Source organism: Crocodylus porosus, unplaced genomic scaffold (assembly GCF_001723895.1).
Source record: "Crocodylus porosus isolate Cpor-Errol unplaced genomic scaffold, CroPor_comp1, whole genome shotgun sequence".
Taxonomy (NCBI): Eukaryota; Metazoa; Chordata; order Crocodylia; family Crocodylidae; genus Crocodylus; species Crocodylus porosus.
In genome coordinates, this window is record NW_017728907.1 from 58,231,980 (window position 1) to 58,250,825 (window position 18,846).

Genomic DNA, 18,846 nt, shown 5'->3' on the forward strand with positions numbered 1-18,846 from the left:
GCTGCTTTTTGCCCATCCCCGGTATAGAACTACAGGAACTTGAAAAATAATGGTAACAAATACTTGTTATCCCAAAGGGTTCATCAGCCTCAGCCAAGAGCTTGTTCTCCTCTGGCAGTTAAACCTGAACGGATTCTCGCTTGGATATTTCTTACTCTAAAAGTCTTACAGAAAGTGCTTATATTACTTACCTGTATTACAAATTCCACTGGCTTTTCTCTCATTTGCCCATTGACCAGAAAGCCACAAGTGACTTTTCTGTAGCTATAAATGAACACTTATCTATTTGCCCAGCACATCTGCCGTGTCTGTAGTATACTTCCATGTCATTAACATCCACCTGTATAAACTGGCTCCAGTACAAAACAGTCTCTTTCATGTATAGGTGGCCATACTGTGGGTGCTGAGTCACTATATATAAGTCAGGTTCTTTAATGGACTGTCCAGGCCGGTAAGATGAAGAACATCTGGTGAGATCACTCCTGTGCCACTCTCCACTACATGGATGCCTTTGTTGTTAACCAAGGTAGGGGGAATGCGATCAGTGTGCTCAATATTGAACTCCAGCTGCCCACTTCTATTCATCTGACCATGAATGAAACTATTTAGAAGGAAGGGAGAGAGGATATAATGTGTTACGGATTAAAACAAAATCCAAGCCCTCTCTGCTGCAGATTAACCCCATGTTGCTGTTCTTCACTGTTGTCAAGTTAACTGTGGTTCAAGGTAGGGTGAAGAGGTAGGTCTGTCTGTCACTACAACAGGATCCCACCACTGCTTGGTGTGGCAAATCCACCTGAGCACAGAGGAGGCGCCCACATGAGCAGTGATTGAAGACCCTTTCATCCTGACAGTGAAGTAGCGCCTCCTGATGTCCAGCCTGAACCTACTCTCAGTCAACTTATGGCCGTTGTTTCTTGTTACCCCTGGTAGTGCTTGGGGGAGCAGGGACTCTCCCATTGCCTGCTGGTCCCCCATGGCAAATTTATAGATGGCCACCAGATCCCTACTCAGTCTTCTCTTGTGGAGGCTGAACAGGTTCAGGTCCCATAGCCTGTCCTCGTAGGGTCTGCCCTGCTGTCCCCTGACCATGCGAGTGGCCTCCTCTGGACCCTTTCCACATCCCTCCTGAAGTGCAGCGCCCAGAACTGGATGCAGTACTCCAGCTGCGGCCTGACCAGTGCCGCATGGAGGGGGAGGATCACCTGCTTGGACCTGCTCATGATGCAGAAACTAATCTTAACAGCATAAGTCTTTTTAAGTTCATTAAAGAGCTCCAAACCAAAGAACAGATGGGGCAGGTGAACATGCATTGAAATACAGAGGGGCAAGGGTATTGAGATGTGGATGAGCACTCCACTTGGCTAATCAGATTTTCTCATACCAACTATAAATCACTGCAAACACCAGGACTTAGACATCTAGACATCTTTTGACACCAACCAGCCCCAGCCCCCTCCCAATTTCCAGCGTTTCTACCTATGTTCTTAGCAGAAAATATTACAGCTTCCATCACTTTCACAGTATCTTGCCCTTTAGAGATTTGGGCCAAAATGAAAATTCCAAGTGAGCAAAACATCCAAGCATTTCAGAATTTCTGAGGAAAATAAAGCTGTTTTGGGAAAAGTTCTAAGATGGTGGGTAATAGCTTTTGTCTTCTCGCAAACTCTTTACTAATCCCTAAATCAGAGCATCCTGGGCAACCGCAACTGAGGACCAAAAAAAGTGGAAGTTAAACTTTCATCCCAAAATTTTATATTTAAAAAATTTAGAAAGAAGTAGCAGTGTTGTAGCCGTTATGGTCCATGGAATACGTGATAAGAAAGATTTTTTTGTTATTGGAAAAATGATATAGTTGAGAGAGATGTCAGACAAGCTTTCAGATGCACAGAAAACAGTTTAGCTCAAATTAGACAGCAAATAACATAAGAGGGTAGTGAGATCCTCCCAGGGGCTCCTCAACTTAAACACTTAAGCTCTAAAAGCCCTTGCTCCACCAGCGCCTAAGAAACACTTTTGTCACTTTTGGTCACTTTTGTCTTGAAAGTACCAGCACTCACCTATATTTTACCCCTTCATCAAAAGATCCTTGGTGCCTACAATGATCTTGCTTGTTGCTCCGCTTCACCGCTTCTCTGCTTCCTTTGGAAAGACGTAAACACTGGGTACTACTAAAGAGTAGTCCCAGCTCTCAGTAGAGAATTGAGCCCGGCCTCCATCGAGAAGCTATAAGGAAGTGTGAAAACACTTTTCCCCCTTCCCAAACACCCATTTGGAGGTACCTAAAGCGTGGACATTATTTCCCACCCACTATGGTGAGGAGGTTAAAAGGATTACTCCCATCCTGGTAAAACAAATCAGTTAGGCCAACAATATACCTCCTTGCTCTGAAGTCAATAGGAGGTTTGCCCGCGTAAAGAATGCTGGATTGGTGCCATAATTCATAAAGCTACTTGAATGGTTAAATGTACTACCCGTATGGCATCTCACTCTTGTAGTGATGCACTTTGAGTGCTGCATTCGGCTTAAATAATATATGGTACTTTTTTTTTTATTTAGCTTCTAAGCCTGTAAAGTGTCCTCAAGTAGATGAAAGATATGGTTGGCCTTCACTTCCTCTTTACAGAAAGGCTGCAGAACACAAAGAGCAAAATGACAATATTTACAAATCTAGCCAGTATTAGATACTCTCAGGCCTTCCAAACTAAAAAAGGATCGAGCTGAGATTTTCGTAGGTACGGCTTAGATCGCTGAATACTGCACTTCATGTTCTTAATCACATCTGCTCCAGAGACGAGGCTATGAATAATTAACTATGCCTCCAACATTACAGTCATAGATTCTGGTGGTGGTGACTGGTGGACTGCCATGCGCAGCATAAACCATTTAGGAAACTCTGTTATCCACTTTCCCTTTATATTTGTCTTGCAATCACTTACTGCTTAAAAGGGTAAATCTTTCATAGCTTTAATTAAAGCATTTAAAATAATTTACACTGAAATTGTATGTGCTCGGGTCTGTCAAAATTGATGCTTTAATAACATGTCATCCCTTTTTTCGATTGCCCTGAAATCTGTTAAAATTACCACTAATCTAATTGGGAACAAAGTTGTCAAATGCACGCAGCTCTGACAGTTTGTCTTTCTGCAAACTGCCGACAGATTGCAAGTTACGCATGTGTTGAGCAGATGGGTAAGTTAAAAGGAACACAAAAAAAAGCAATTTATTAAATCACCTGGAACCAGCAGCTCCATTCCAAAAATAGTGAGAATGAAATATAGCAAGAGCTAGGAGAGTTGGCACTGGAATATGCCAGAAGGTACCAGTTACAAAACAAGATAAACATTTTGAGAAGCCTCAGCTGTGTTGCAGAATAATGAGGAGTTATTTAACCCGATATAGATTATCAGCAGAAATTAATTTAGGGTGCAGGGTTTTTTTAATGATTTTTTAATCCCTATATTTAACTCCTTCATTCCTGAGAGACAGGCATCTCTCACTCTCCCCCTTCCTCTTCCTGGAGCCTTCTACTATATCTGCTTTAAATAGTCAATGGCAATGTGGGAGGAGAGACATACAGATGGTGCCCTCTCCTACAGGTACTCAGCACATAATCTCTTTCATGTGTTCAGCCTCCATTTATTGAGAGGATGCTGAATCCAGCCATGAACATGGAGCTGAGAATACTATTGCAGCAGTACACCTCCAAGCTAAGAGTTTAGATTTTATTTCACATGGAGACAGCCTAAAGTTTAGATGCAAGCTCATATGGTACATATGGTAAAATGTCAGGTCTCTCCAAATGCAACAGGTGCCCCTAAACTGCTCAGTGTTGACACTTGCGAGTCACCAAGAAGTGGTCCACTTTTAAGTAAGGTACAGGCAACCCACACTTAGCATCTTAATTGGTTCCTGAAAAACCGAGCATTAAGTGAAACCAGCATTAAGTGAAACCAGAAGTATCTGACAATCCAAGATGGTGACCGCAAGTGTTTTTAATAACCCAAGAGGGTGACCGTGGGTGTTATAACAAAAGTTGCTGAGCACCAAGTGGAATTAGGTATCAATTTAAAATGAGTGTTATAGCGAAATAGCGTTAAGCAGTGGCTGCCTGTATATCTAGACTGATTTGTGCCCTCCCCATCTCCCACTGACAGCCACCAGTATTCAGAAGTGCCTAGTCAGAGAGCAGGTCCTAAATGTGCTAAATACCAGGCAGGCGACAGCAAAGTTCCCCACCCCAGAAAGCTTACAGTCTAAATAAAACAGAGGACGCAATAAGTGGACAAACCAGATGCACTGGCACAGAGAGTGGGGATAACAAAGGGCTGAATGGCAGATATTGCGGCAAAGCGAAGTTCTAAATAGTGGATCTGAAAAAAGGCATGGCCTGGCTTTAGCAATTTTGACTAGGAGATTGTCCTAAGTGTAGATTCTGCAGACATTTAAAGGATAAGTGAACATGAAGGCAACTGAGCCATTTGGACCCATGTGGTGCCTTCTCTCTACTCAATCATGTGGTCTTGGAAAAAAGACCTGAAAAGGAACCAGCCAGAGACTCCAGCCAGTAGGGCTCTGCAAAGCGTTGGTCCCTGATTTGATTTGGCGGAGATTCGGCCCAATTTGATGGTTGAATCTCTGAATCTTCCGGTCCACTTCTGAGTCCACCAGGGAGCGTGCGGAGGGCCCCCTGGCATTCCCCTGGCTCAGCGACTGGTGCCTCTTGAATCTGGGGGGCACCCGGGGTCCCACCTCAGCCAACTGCCAAGCCAAGGGAGCATGGGGGGTGGGGGACAGCGCACTCCCCAGCGGACCCAGAAGTGGACTGGACGTACTTCTGGTCCACTTCCGGGTTTGCCACCGAGCACGTGGAGGGTACCGCCACGCTCCTATGGGACACTCCATGTGCCTCAGCATCGCAGCAATCACAAGCCGCACTAGTACCTCAAGGTCTGTAGAAAAAACATTTAAAGCTGTGTCTATGTCCGAATTGCTGATTCTCTGAATCAGCATCAAATTTGCAGATTTGGATTCAGCTGAATTGAATCAGGGACAGTGATCTGAATCAACTAATCGAATCACGGTCCCTGATTCAGGCCGAATCTGAGTCGAATAGGGCCCGTTTCACACATGCCGACCAACCAGTAGAATCATAGAATCATAGAAGTCGGGTTGGAAGGGACCTTGTAGATCTTCAAGTCCGACCCCCCCGCCTGGGCGGGAGAAAAGACTGGACTCAAATGAGTAGGAGCAGCTGCAGGGACCTTCCCATGTTCAGAGAACGTCCTGTAGGTTCTGACCAGGTTCTCTCTGCCCTGTGTTGATCAGCTGTTGATACGAGCCATCTACCTTCCTCAGGGTAACTTCACCTCCGCTTCACTCTGCCCATACCCACCTCACCAGATGCCCTCCCAGCCTACAATCTCCTTGCCCTTCATTTTCTTTCCATTTATCTGATCCCCTTCTAAATACCCTTCCAAATAAAACCAAGGGACTAACATGCCTTTAGCTACCTTTTTATTGTTCTTCGTTCTGCCAGTGCAGTACACCCTTCCCTCACCCCGTGTCTGGCTTCCACTATAAACTCTCAGGGGAGGACCTGTCTACTACTCTGTGTTTAAAAAGTGCTTAGCAAAATTGGGTGCCAGTTGCTGGCTGGCCTTTCAGCGTCACTGTAGTAATCATAGAGTAAGCAAGATTTATTGGTAAAGAGCAAAAACATACTTGGTAAGAGAGTGGGCATGAGCAATAGTGCAGGGCTCGATGATAAAAGGAGGGCAGAGACGCGACACTTATGCTTTTTGCAGTGGAGGAAGAGGAGCTTGTGGAAGAATATAAAGAAAAGATTCATGCGGGCAGAGCAACAATTAAAGAAGATGCAGCATCATTCTGAGTGGGCTTGAGTACCAATGTGCACGGCATGTAGACCACACAAATGGCAACTGGAGGAGTCGAAGCATGTAGGACGTGATCAAGAACCCTGGCAATTTGGAAATGTTGGACAGACTACAGTGGCAAGATTCAGATATGACTTAGAAGCAAGGGTCAAGAGAAGAATCAAAGATGATGCCAAAGTATAGGCTTGTGTGACTGTTGTTGTGACTTCACAACAACAGGGAAATGAGGGAGAAGCAAAGGCTTGGTGAGGGGGGAGGGAGGGAAGGTAGAAGAGAGAAATCAAATGCTCAGCGTTGGCCATGTGGAGCTTAATATTGCTGGCTGAGTATCCACAAGCAGATGTCAGAGAGATGGGCCAAGATGTATGACAGGATGGAAGGAAAGGGGTCTTTAATGGTGAGGACAATTTGGGAGTTATCTGTGAAAACAGTATGTAAAGCTGCCATAGCTAAGAGCATGTGGATGGCTTATTGAAGGGGTCCAGAATCATCTTGTGGTGGGTCAAAAGTAGAATAAATAAAAAACGGGAGCCTTGATAATTTTGGCTAGTGAACTGCAAAACAATTGTTATTCCTAATGACACCAAAATGTTGGCCAACACCAGTATATAGCATTCTGAACCATGGAGACAGCATTTCCATAGCAACAACAATTAATACCTACCTGAGGCTAGAGTGTAATTTGGACCATCCACCCACGAAGCAGAATAGGAACTCCCTATGCAGGCTATCCAAAAGCTGGGTATGTCTTGACAGCCAGATAGAGTGTGTTTCTTCAATCACATCTGTTTAATCAAGTTAACTTAGCACAATTAAGAAGTCCCAACAAAGGCTGGCTAAGACAATACAAACAATTTTGCCCAACACGACTGGAACACAGCCACCCTCTGCTCATCATACGGCCCTTCAGTCCAGGTGTGAATCCTTAGCCTCACTGAATTGAAAGGAAGTTTTGGCAATTAATTCCTTAGGACCAGGATTTCCCTCCCTGGCCCTGGATAGTAAATGGGAAGAGAAGGGAGGAATCTTACCTTTGCTGCCTTTCTAGAGCCAAGTCCTTCACTGGTTAAGGCAATGTGAGGGGGCTGGAGGGCCAAGCCAACAGCAAACAACCTATCCCAGACATAAGGAGGAAGCAGGAGGGGAATCATGTAAGTATTGTCTTTTAGTTCCTGGGTTACTTCTGAGCTGGGGAGCAGCTCATACACCAAACCTAGTCTGGCACTAAGCTTAACGGTGTGCTCCAACACACATTTTCCAGTTTCAAAAGACACCTCAAATTTATGAGGAAGGACTGAGGACCCTGCCCTCCACTTACATTGTGATGGCCAGGGAGCAATCACACAGGAGGTGGGGACCTACACAGAATGTACTACCCTCTAATTACACACGCACACACGCACGCACACCCGCCTGTACAAAGAAATGGCACCAGTTCTTCTGCACAGAACATTCCACATCTGCAAGAAAGAGGCCAAGGAACCAAAAAACTCCACAGAGACTAAATAACATGATGAACACAAAAGAAGCACATGCACGCAAAGCCTAAAGAGAAAGGCATTACAAAATAGAGCCCTAAGAGGAGCTTTATGATCTTTCTTTATAAAACCATCAGCAGTAATCCATTGCAGGCAAGGATGATTGTCTTCTCTGTGGGTCTGAAGATGGCTGACAAGGCCTAGCCAGGCCAGTTTATAAAACCATGGAGCCATTTAGTAAATGCAGCTACAATGATTTAAACCAGCTGACAATCTTTCATCTCAAGTACAAACCAATGGGTAACTATTTTCCATGAACAGCAGATTGATTCCCCTTTATACACGTGTTTTCCAGGAGGGGAATTATTCATAAAAAGAATTGCAAACGTGAGGTTAAAAGTGGAATTGGCTGAAAGATGAAATGGACCTTTTGACCTATCTTTCCCTAGAAAGACTGAGAGAAAAGTTGGCTGAAGTTTCTAATATCTGAAGGGTTTCTACCTGTTGAAAGGTGCTGTATGTTTGCGCAGAGCAGAAGACATATGAAATTCCTCTACAATGGCTAAATCTCCTTTTCAAAAAAGGACAAAGAGCTTTATTCTCAACAGTCAAGTGCCCTGAGTATCGCTGCTGAATTCCCTTTCAAAAGGAGTAAATAAGACCACATAAGGTGCCTATACACATGTTCCTATGCCTCTAATTAGAACGCACTAGAGCAGACTCGAGTAATCAAGGTCAATTAATTAACTTGATTAATCAATTGAGTCTGCTGGAGGGTTCTAACCAGAATGCCCCAGCATGCCTCACTGTCATGTCTATTAAGCAACCCGCATTTCAAAATGGCCATGGGAGCACTTTAACTAAAACTCACCCCTAGCCATTTTGAAATGCAGAACGCTTAGTACATGTAATGCTATGGCATTTTAATTACAGCAGCTATCCAGGAGCTGTTCTAATTAAAACATGCCCCATCCCCCCTTACCCACTCCAGGAACACATGTATAAACACCCGTGGTGTCAGGGTGAAAAAATAAAATATAAATTACATAAATGTCACAATAGATAAGAGCCTGATTCTGAACTCATTTCCAAATCAGGAGTAAAGCAGGAGTTACTACATTAGGCCACGTGTAGATGAAACGAGAGGCATGTGTGCATGACAATTTAAAGCGGGCTAAATGTTTTTGCACTGCTTTAATGGTGTTGGTGTTTGCATGCCTTGGTGGTGTATTGCGTATTAATTCGAGCCACTGTAGGACATTCAGTGGGTAATGCACCTTAAATGAGGAGTTTTCATTTGCTGCCCCTATAGCCGCGGAGTGAAGCAGCGGGCTCGGTGCAGTACCATGGCTCTGCAGGCAGCCTGGCAGCAGCCCGGGAAGGCAGCTTCACCCAAGACAAGTGGCAAGCCTGATTTCCACCCCCCACCTCCCCTGGAGCCTGCCTGCCTACCTGAGCTGTGTGGGGGCCCGGTGCTTCCCTCCGCAGCTGCAGTGCCCCCCCAGGACCACCTGAGCCAGGTGCCTGCAGGCAGGTGCCACCCTGGAGGGGGGTGGGCGCCACTGCCATGGAAGGAAGCACCAACTGCCCCCCCCAGCCCAGGGACCACGCCGCCCGCCAGCAGCTCACCCTCCTCTCCCCGCCAGAGAGGCAGGCAACTCAGCAGGGTGTATGTACAATATGGGGGTTTAATCACCCCTAAATGGAAACAGTGTTTTTTTAAAACCCACCACTTCAATTTAGGGCCCCCATTTCATCTACATACACACTTAGTGCCACAATGGGCAAGAGCAAAATCAAAGCTATAATGAAAATGTCTGGTAGGTCCTCAGTCCACAGGATTAACCTCTGTCTCTCTGTTCCTCTGCTTGGTGACAGGCAAAGGTGGCTTGAAGCAACTTTTGTGCTTTAGGAGTCTGATCCCCAGACAAATTAGACTGGGGGAGTCCTCGAGCTAAGCTATACTTGGCTGTTACAGCTCATTAGTAGCCACCTTGCAGCCAAGCACAGCAAGACTCTACCAGTGGGCACAGTGAAACTATGCCTCTTACCTCCATTCCCCATAACCCTATAGCCATGATAACAGCAGTATCCTGCTCATGGAGCTCCCTCCATGGGGCTGCTTTCCAAGTCTCCAAGAGTTTAGGTGGAAATGTCATTCCTGTGTCCAAGAAGATGCATCATTTCGAATCTCTGATTTATTTGATGGTAGTTTTAACCCCACTTAGAAACGGGTCACATTTGTGATTTATTGATTTCTTCTTCCCCTTGTTAATTTAACTCATTTCTTAGTAAATTATTCATAGTTAATCATAGTAAGAATAAAATTAGTTATAGTGCTCACTTTGCTGCAAAGGGAACGTAAATAACTTTTAAAGCAAATTGGAAAGAAAAACACTGTATGGTTAAAAAAAAAAGAGAATCTAGAATATATAAAAGACAATGATATTCCAGAGTGGGTAGTAAATTAAGTTTTTGCCCACTTACTGGGTAGAATCGTTCAGAAATGTACATCCCACGGGAGCATGGCTTTTACAGCAGGTTCCTATCAATTGAATTTGCCACATCTTTTGGGAAACACACCAGTTGGAAGATAAAACCTCCCCTGCAGCATTCATAGGATTAAAAAAAGCCAACCCTGTTGTGTGCCTCTTGTGCCCACTGGAGGAACATAAAACCATTATATTTAAGTATCATAATAGCCAACATATGCTTTTTCTTAGAAATGACACCACCATCTGGATTAAGTTCTCCTGATCATTTCAGACAATGTTATGATTATTATATCTTTTTTTTCTTCAGGAGGAAGAAACTGCCCAGAGAGCAACTACTTTTTCAAGGGGGAATATACTGTTTTTTATTCCTAGCCACCTGAGATCTTGAGAAGGGCAAGGGGAAACTCTCTTAAATTTGATTTCACATGCTAATTGATTATGAATGTCTAACCTAGGTATCCCTCAGTATGAAGCATGCATGTCTCCTATTGCCTTTGGCCATATGCATTAAATATTACAGTTAATAAAAGTATGTAATTACTGTGCTGATAAAATTACACCATATTATTATCGAAGCAGTCATCTGCACTTCCATATCAGGCACTAAATACTGTACTTACTCTAGATGGTGCAGAATGAATGAGAAGCAAGTTTAACCCTTAGCTGCTCATAGGTCTCTAAATACATTGGAGAGTAGGAGGGAAAGCCTTCTCACCTGAATGAATCCTTACTAGCCTCATGGCTATTGTCATGAACATAGCAGACCTTCTGGGCCACCACATCCAACTGGCTGTAACTGGAAATGGGCACGCCGGGATAATTGATGTACTCAATCTGACCATGCACAGGTGGCATGGAGACGGCATACAGCAGCTTCTCGGGTTTGCTAGTGCCATCTGTTGCCATAAGAACATCTGTCGTCAAGGTCACCCTGTCACCCTCTGTTAAAGTTACAGGTTTGGTGAGTAGAACAATGTCACCTAAAAAAAAACCCACAGGGAGAAAAATTTAAAAGGGGATAATCCTTTTACATCCGATACAGGAGGGAGGGAGGAGGAGGGGGTTGGAAATCAGCCTTTTATACAGAGGGAGGGAGAAGTTGTGGAAATGAAGCAGAGAACACTGCAGGGAAAATTAACAAAGAACTTTATCAAAAAAGCTTGGAAAAAGCTTTTTTTTTTTTTCCTTTTGTAGCCTGCCAGGTTTTAGATCTCTGTGATGGAGCTATATTTTGTAGCACAAAGGAAACTGAACTTATGTGCATGCAGAGCGTTTGCAACAGAAGAGTCACAAGAAGCCAGAAAGATTTCTTTTATCGTGCTAGACGTATACACTTCCGATTTTTAACTTAAGGTCCCCATACAGTGTAATTGGCTCCACTTTGCATGATTGCATTAATGCATGTATATTTATATGGAATGCATGGACACTTTCCCAAAAAATATTTAAACAGCTTGGATTTTTTCTCTTTGTGAAGAGAGACTGACCTATTTGTTTATAAAGAACAATTAAGTTAATAGACCCAAATGAGCCAATGGACAAAATGCCTTAATGAACTAAGCACAACACTGCATTTTAAGCTGATAGGGTTATGTGGTGCTGTAGCCTCGGCAACAGCGGTTCTTTTTCCATTAGATTTGTTCTTAAGCATATCACAAACAGCAAAAGAGAATCAACACAGTTGTTGCCTGTTTGCAAAACAGCAACTTAAAGGAATGAAAATCATTAAGCGTTTGAATAACTGAACAATTCAGAGCAGAAGGAGAAATAATTTGCCTTTTCATAGCCCTTTTATACTGTTCTAGTGTCTCTTCCTCTCAATTCTCCTACGCTATAAAAAATTAAAGTGCTAAAATGACAACACAAGGAACTGTGTGACAACGTAGTGACAAAGGTGCAGCATATTTTGGGGTCTCGTAGGGCACAGGATGGCTGGTCTTCACATGTGGCCAAAGGGGGAGGGAAAGGGAAGCTTTAGATTTGATAGTGGTTAGAAAGTAAATAATGCTGTGCAGATTTCCTAGAGCGCTGCTGCGGGTTCTCATGTTGGCAACAACACACAAGCACAGGGTCTACAGCACAAACCAGCACTTTTTATGCTCCACATTTTCTTATGTTGCCAACTGACCTTCACGTGCAATACGGCTCCTAGTACGGATGAAAGGGAACTAGCATCATTTAAGCATGGTGAGTTTTAAATATATATATATTTTCCCTTCCTACTTCAGACTCCATTCAGCATTTTCTTTTTGTTCATCTCTAACTAGCTTGGTGGCTCTCTTTCACCCCAAAAGGGTCACAAACATTAACCTTTTCATTGCTAGTTTCCCACTGCATCTGTTGTGTTGTACTTGCCTGTTTCCAAAAATCAATGAAGTAGACTTGGTGGAATGATTAATTTCTCAGGAAAATATTCATGGTTAAATCATGGTCTAAATAGCACTACTTGCTTTGCCTTTTTTTTTTAAACGACAGTACAAAACATTTTAAATTAATTCTTAAACTTAACCTGCAAACCTCCTCTCCCCCCCACGGGGCCCCTCAGCCCAACTTGGCGCACACATCTTGGAGGATTAGGTGGTAGTCAAAACTGTACAGACACTTCTTAAAACAAGAGGTGGTGTTTCTCCATTTTAGGTTGAACTTATAAAAAGGTATTAGTGTTATTACTCTTACAAGGTCCATATGAAGATGGGTAGCCATTTCCTGGTGGTCTTCAAAAAACCTCAAGGACTAGAGAAGCATGAAGGAGGGTGATACAGAGTTACTAAAAGTAAGATGATCAAGTGAGAAATCAGAGAAGTGGACCCAAATTTCAGTCACTGTATTAAACCAGGGGTTTTGCTACCATACCCCAGCTGCTTGCATGGGGATCACTGCAGAATAAAAATACCTCACTTGTCTATAGCATTTTGCATCAGTACATCTGCAAATGCTTCAAAGGAGGTGGGTATCATTTCCTGAGGAGGAAACCAAAGCATGGGGAGATGAAGTGACTTGCCCAGGAACTCCTAAACAGGCCAACTAGGAAAAACTATTCAAGGCATAAATCTCTACATTGGGTGCTGGTGGTGACAGATGCTCCCAGCCACATGCATGTTGTTCTTTCTTAACATTTCTAGGGTCCCTACTATGCTAAGCACTTTCTGAACAACTCCCTTCCAAACAGCTTGCAACTACCTGTCAGACAAGACTGAATGAACAAGAGTAACAGATACCAGGAAGGAATTACATCTCTTTGTAATAAAGTACATGGGTTACAAATGAAGCACATGGGTTAGCGAGATGATACAGACACTCAGCTGTACCAAGACAGATGCCTGACCTGCATAAATTGTAATCACGCACGGGAAGACACTGGTGCAAAAACTGTCTTCACTAACTGAGGATCCGGTTAGTCATCCTCACACCTTGAAAAATGGCTTATGTACTTAGTAGGGCTGTGTGAAGCTTCAGTCCCCGATTCAATTCGGCAGAGATTCGGCCCAATTCGGTGGCCAAATTTCTGAATCCAAATTGAATCAGAGGACCCTTTAATCTCTCCGAATCAGTTCAGAGAGATTCGGAAAGATTTGGCGATTCAGACATAGACACAGCTTTAAATGTTTTTTCTACATACTTCTAGGTAGCAGGGGCTCATGAGTGCTGTGATGCTGGGGCACATGGAGCGTTTCACAGAAGCACAGGGTCTCCCCAGCGCGTTCGGCAGCAGACCAGAAGTCGACCAGAAGCACTTCCAGTTTAATTCTGGATCTGTTGGGGAGCATGCAGGGGGTCTGCCCTGCACCCTCCAAGCTTGGTGACTGGTGCCTCCTGGGCCTGGGGCGGGGGGGAGGGTGCCCAGGGCTCCCCCATGGTCACTTGCTAAGCTGGGAAGGGTGTGGGGGAGCCCCCCTGCATGCTCCCCTTTGGACCTGGAAGTGTACCACAAGTACTTCCAGTCCACTTCCAGGTTCACCACCAAGCATGTGGAGGGTCCCCCTGCACTCCTGTAGGACTCTCCATGCACCCCAGCATCACAGGGTTTACAAGCCGTGCTGGTACTTAAAGGTATGTAGAAAAAACTTTTAAAGCTGTGTCTATGTCCGAATCGCTGATTCTCCAAATTGGCATTGAATCTTCAGATCTGAATTCAGCTGAATCGAATTAGGGACAGTGATCCGAATCAACAGACTGAATCACTGTCCCTGATTCAGGCCAAATCCAAATCTGAATCGAATAGGGCCCACTTCACACACCACTAGTACTTAGTTCTTTTTGATGCTGTATCTTTTCAAACACCAGTGATCACTGCAAAGCCTCTGTGAGAGGTAAGTGGTACTGTTTAAATTTTAAAAATGGTGAAAATAAAACAGGAGGGTTCTGGGCCAAGTGTTCAAGAGTAGTTCTTAAATCTACATGCCTCCACTTTGCAGATACCCAACCTGGGACACCTTTAATTGGGAGGCTAGCAATTTTGGATGAGCCTTCTATGGCTGTTCTACCAGTGATGCAGCTACATAGATCAGTGACTAGCCCTTTTAACAGCCGTCTATCAAGTAGAGCTGTGCAAGGCTTTGGTAGCTGATCAATTCAGAGATTTGTCCCAATTCAGCGGCCAAATCTCCAAATCTGAAGTGAATTGGTAGGCACGTTAAAAGGTCCAAATCAAATCAGAAGACTCTAAATTGATTTGGAAAAGATTCGGTGCTGATACGGAGATTTGGCCATGGACTAAACAGGCAGCAATCCTCAAGGATGCTGGACACAGCTGTCTCCAGCTGGTAAGTCTGTTGTGGTGGGCAGAGGGGGGAGGGAAGGGGTATGGGGGGTGCAGATCAAGATCCCCACAGCAAAGGAGAGATTGGGGCTGGGGCTGGGGCTGGGGTTAGCTGCCCAGCCAGGGCAGGGAAGTGTGGGACTTGGGGAGGCAGGCTCCTTCCACCCTGTGCCACCAGTCCAGGAGGACATGGGAGCAGAGCGGGCTGGCCAGGCTGCACTCCAGAAGGCTATCCACAGTAACCCACCGGCAGGCTGCGTCTGTGAGGTGAGCGGAGCCAGGGCTGTGCTCCAGGCAGCTAGCCCCAGCCATAGCCTGGAGCGCAGCCCTGGCTCTGCCCACCCCACAGAACTCAGTGGAGTGGGGGCTATGGGCAGCTGCAGCCACCCTAAAATTCCCCATAGCTCCTGCCTCCACCCCGCCCCGATTCAACTGCATGCACACACCCCCCTGCTCTGCCACTGCTCACCCAGCTGGGTTGAAGCCACGACTTGTCCAGGAGGTGCAGGGAGCCTGGGCAAGTGGTGGGAAGGAATAGTCCCTGCTCCCAGCACCTTCCACCCAGAGTAAGCTGCACCTGCATCGTGCCCCCCCCCCACCCCAGCTGGACAAACTGTGGCAGGGCAGAGCCCCCACTTCCAGTGCTTTCCACCACCCATCTGAAATGCAACCTGGCTCAGCCCACCCCATGCAGATCCCAGGGCACACGCCTGCTCCCATGCCCTCCTGGACCAGTGATAGGAGCCCCCCTCCCCAAGTCTCATGCCCCCACCCCAGCTGGGCAGCTTTCCCCAGCCCCAATCCCTCCCTCACTGTGAGGCGTTGATCTGCGGCCTCATGCCCCTTCCCTCCCCCTTCCACCCACCACAACAGACTTACCAGCTGTGTCCAGCATCCTCAAGGACTGCTGCCTGTTTAGCCTATGGCCGAATTTCTGAATCAGTGCCAAATCTTCAAATCCAGTTCAGCCTAATCAAATCATGACAGTGACTCAAATCACCAAATCAAATCACTGCCCCTCTGAATCGGCCGAATCCGAATCAAATACTTGCTGCTTCGCACAGGCCTACTATCAAGCACTGCTCAGAGTAATATCCTGTGACAAAGGGCTAAAAACACCAGTAACCACTCAAAAGTAGCATTAACAAAGCTTCAAAGTTGTGCAATTGTGAGAGATTTACCAACACACAAGTGTAGACAGTGGCTTAACACTTCTGAAAAATTAGAGTAATAGTAATAATTTGATTACTGTATATCATTTTTTTTTTTAAAGAAATTGTTGGAGCCGTTGCTCTAGCATCTGAGCTACTAACAACATCCTAATAATTAAATGGGTAAACAGAGATGCAAGTTGTCATTTGAGTAGGATAGATATTATCTCATATCATAAGCCACAGACACTAGGTGCCTAATGGAGTCATTACAGGGTTATAGGTTGTAGCCATGTTGGTCTAAGGACACAGGCAGACATAGTTCTTTGGGTAAATCTGATATCTTTTATTAGACCAACTCAAATAGTTGGAAAAAATCTTCTTAGCCAGCTTTCGGGTATAAATACCCTTCGTCAGACTGAGGAAGCACCTGCAGTCGGCTTGCGCGCTCTTCCTGGATGGAATGAAGTCATTTGCACTATGGCAGAATTTGGCCCTCGCATTTAGATTTCCTTTTTTAATCAATTCACTTTTGTGCTGAATATCTTAGAGAAAAGATGCAATTTAATTTAGAAGACAGGCTGTACAATACGGGTAAATAGAGATGCAAGTCATCATCCGAGTCACTTTCATTAGCCTACATTTTCTAGAACAGTCCCAAATTCTGGGGTTTGCTCCTGGTGTTAAAGAGCTCCTGAAACAGGATGCTTGTCCTGAATTTGAAAAATTGGTCCCATATGGCACCCCATCTCTTATCCTCAGCATCAGCTTAGAGGACTGCATAATATCTCATGAGCGTGGCCATGCCATTCACGGCTCAGACCAGTACGGTTCATGCAATGCTATGCTCGGGTGAATTAGCTCTGTCCCTCAGAAGCATGTACTTCCCATTGTGTGGCACCACCAGAATCAGACGTGGTGTAGAGGATCATCCTGAGACTTCTCCCTGGATTTTGAACCCTGCAAATTTGTCACTTTAACCTACACAGTAGCATCTATATACTCAAAACCATCCTCAGCTCCCAGCAGGTTTTGCCAGAAGCTTTTGAAATATTCCATGAGGTTTGACTTGCATTTTGTGCATTGCCTCTCGATCTGCTCGGCCTGGGGGAACTTGTTTAGCTTTTTAAAATTAATTTGCACAAACACTGTGGGCTTGAAAGTTTAATTTGAAATTTAACGTTGGTGGGTTTGTGGTAAAAGGGGCAGAGAGGATAAGATGACAAGAGGAGCAGAGGGGACGATTTAAAAGCAGGTGTGGGGGAGGATGAGTGAGAGAGGAGAAAGGAAAAATATGACTGAAAAAGTAAATTCATCATATGTACCATATATAGGGCACCCACATGTGCCTGTCTCTTTTGAAGAATGCCTATTTTTTAAATACACAGACACAGACATCCTTAAAACACTACCCAGACAAGATGCTCTAATGCACATCTCTCTCCCCCCCAGGGCAAGGATAAGAGAACGAACATATGACAGATATTAGTCACATTGCTTAATGCACTACTGGATGTGGTCTAGCTACTAGGGTGACGAACACAGTGTATGGATTTATATAGCATAGGAAGAGCTCTGGAGAGATTCACAGGAGTCTGACCTCCGGTTGCAATAGAGGCCTTAGAGCTGCAAACCAGTTATTCCTGTGCTGGGTCCCATAACCCAGTGCACACACTATACGGCTTTCTCCTTTAGCTAGTGAATCCGTTCCTTTAAAGCATTGTTCCAATTTTAGGGAGGTTGAGGTGGAAGAAAATGTACAGGAGGGGAGAAAAGTCTATGACATTGCGCTGATGGTATGATCCAGGTCAGAACCCCTCCGCCCAGTCCCCACTCCTTGAACATCCCCCCACTTGAACAAGGCTTTGCCTATTTTTACTGCATTTTTACTTGATTGCACATATTATTATATTAACTGCAAAAGCTTTCCAGAGTACTAAAAAGGAAGGAGCATTAAAAATACACTGAAAGGTCCGTGAGCTCAATTAACACACACCAGGGGGGTTAGGGGGCTTCAGCTCCAATTATAAAAGGCAAACTTAACCTTTATTTTTTTTGGTAATATCAGCTAATTAGACTTTGACAACCAATTAGCAGATTTTTAGCTTTACTGAGCATCAAGGAAAAAGGGAGACTAGAAGAATCAACCAGCAAAATGCTCCTTCTCATGCCCTGTACAAGCTATGCTTAAAATCCAGGGGGTCAGATCCTGGGATTTATATCCCTTGCCGCTGACTGCCAAGATGGTTGCACAGGACATCAATGTAGCACGCAATCTGGCTTGCAAACCTAACCTGACCGTAACTCATTCAGCCCCACTGCAGAATAGCACCCTCCATCTGACTTGCAAGGTTACATTTTAACTTCTAATAACCTTTTCTCTATTTTTTCTAGCCTCCATGAAGTACCCAGATGATTATTTAGGATTAATGGATTATCAGAAGTGCCAGTTGGCACTCTCCTAGTAAAAAAAAAAAAAAAAAGTGTAACAAATGCAGCTGTTTACTAATAAATAAAGCCTCAGCTGTAACAGAAATAAATTAGATGCATTTAATTGGTCAACTGAAAACCTCCTCTCTTTATTACAATGCTGCTTCTTGTTATTTTATGATGTCAGGGTACATGGCAGACTGACAGAGTGTTTATGAATCACAGTTTGCAGATGGCACTCCTGGTTTTTCGGCAGTTATGAGCACAAGTAGCATGAGGACTCAATAGAGGGGTTTTGCCAGCGAGGACCCCCTGAGAATTAGCCGCCTTAATTTCTCTTGTGCCAATCTCTCGCTGACAGGAGCTCTATTTCACAAAACTTACATTCAATAAATTACACCCGCCTGGCAAGAATTTAGAAATATTTAACACTCTGAGGACACCAGTGTCTCAGTCTCATTTCTATTCATTTCTAAGGGATGTGAGATAGAACCTGGAACAGACCCCATGCCGTCTCTCCTCCTCCCCACCTCCCCAACCTCCACATATTAGAAATATAAGGGTCTTTGTAGCCTGGAATATCTCACCCTGCCTACAATGAGATTTCAGGTCTCCTGAGGACAGCTGAAAATCTTG

At 44.6% G+C, this 18,846-nt stretch overlaps 1 pseudogene; it reads right to left on the reverse strand.

The window, feature by feature from the left end:
* Positions 1-411: 411 nt before the first annotated feature.
* Positions 412-18,846, reverse strand: part of LOC109307019 — a 75,175-nt pseudogene continuing 56,740 nt past the window's right edge.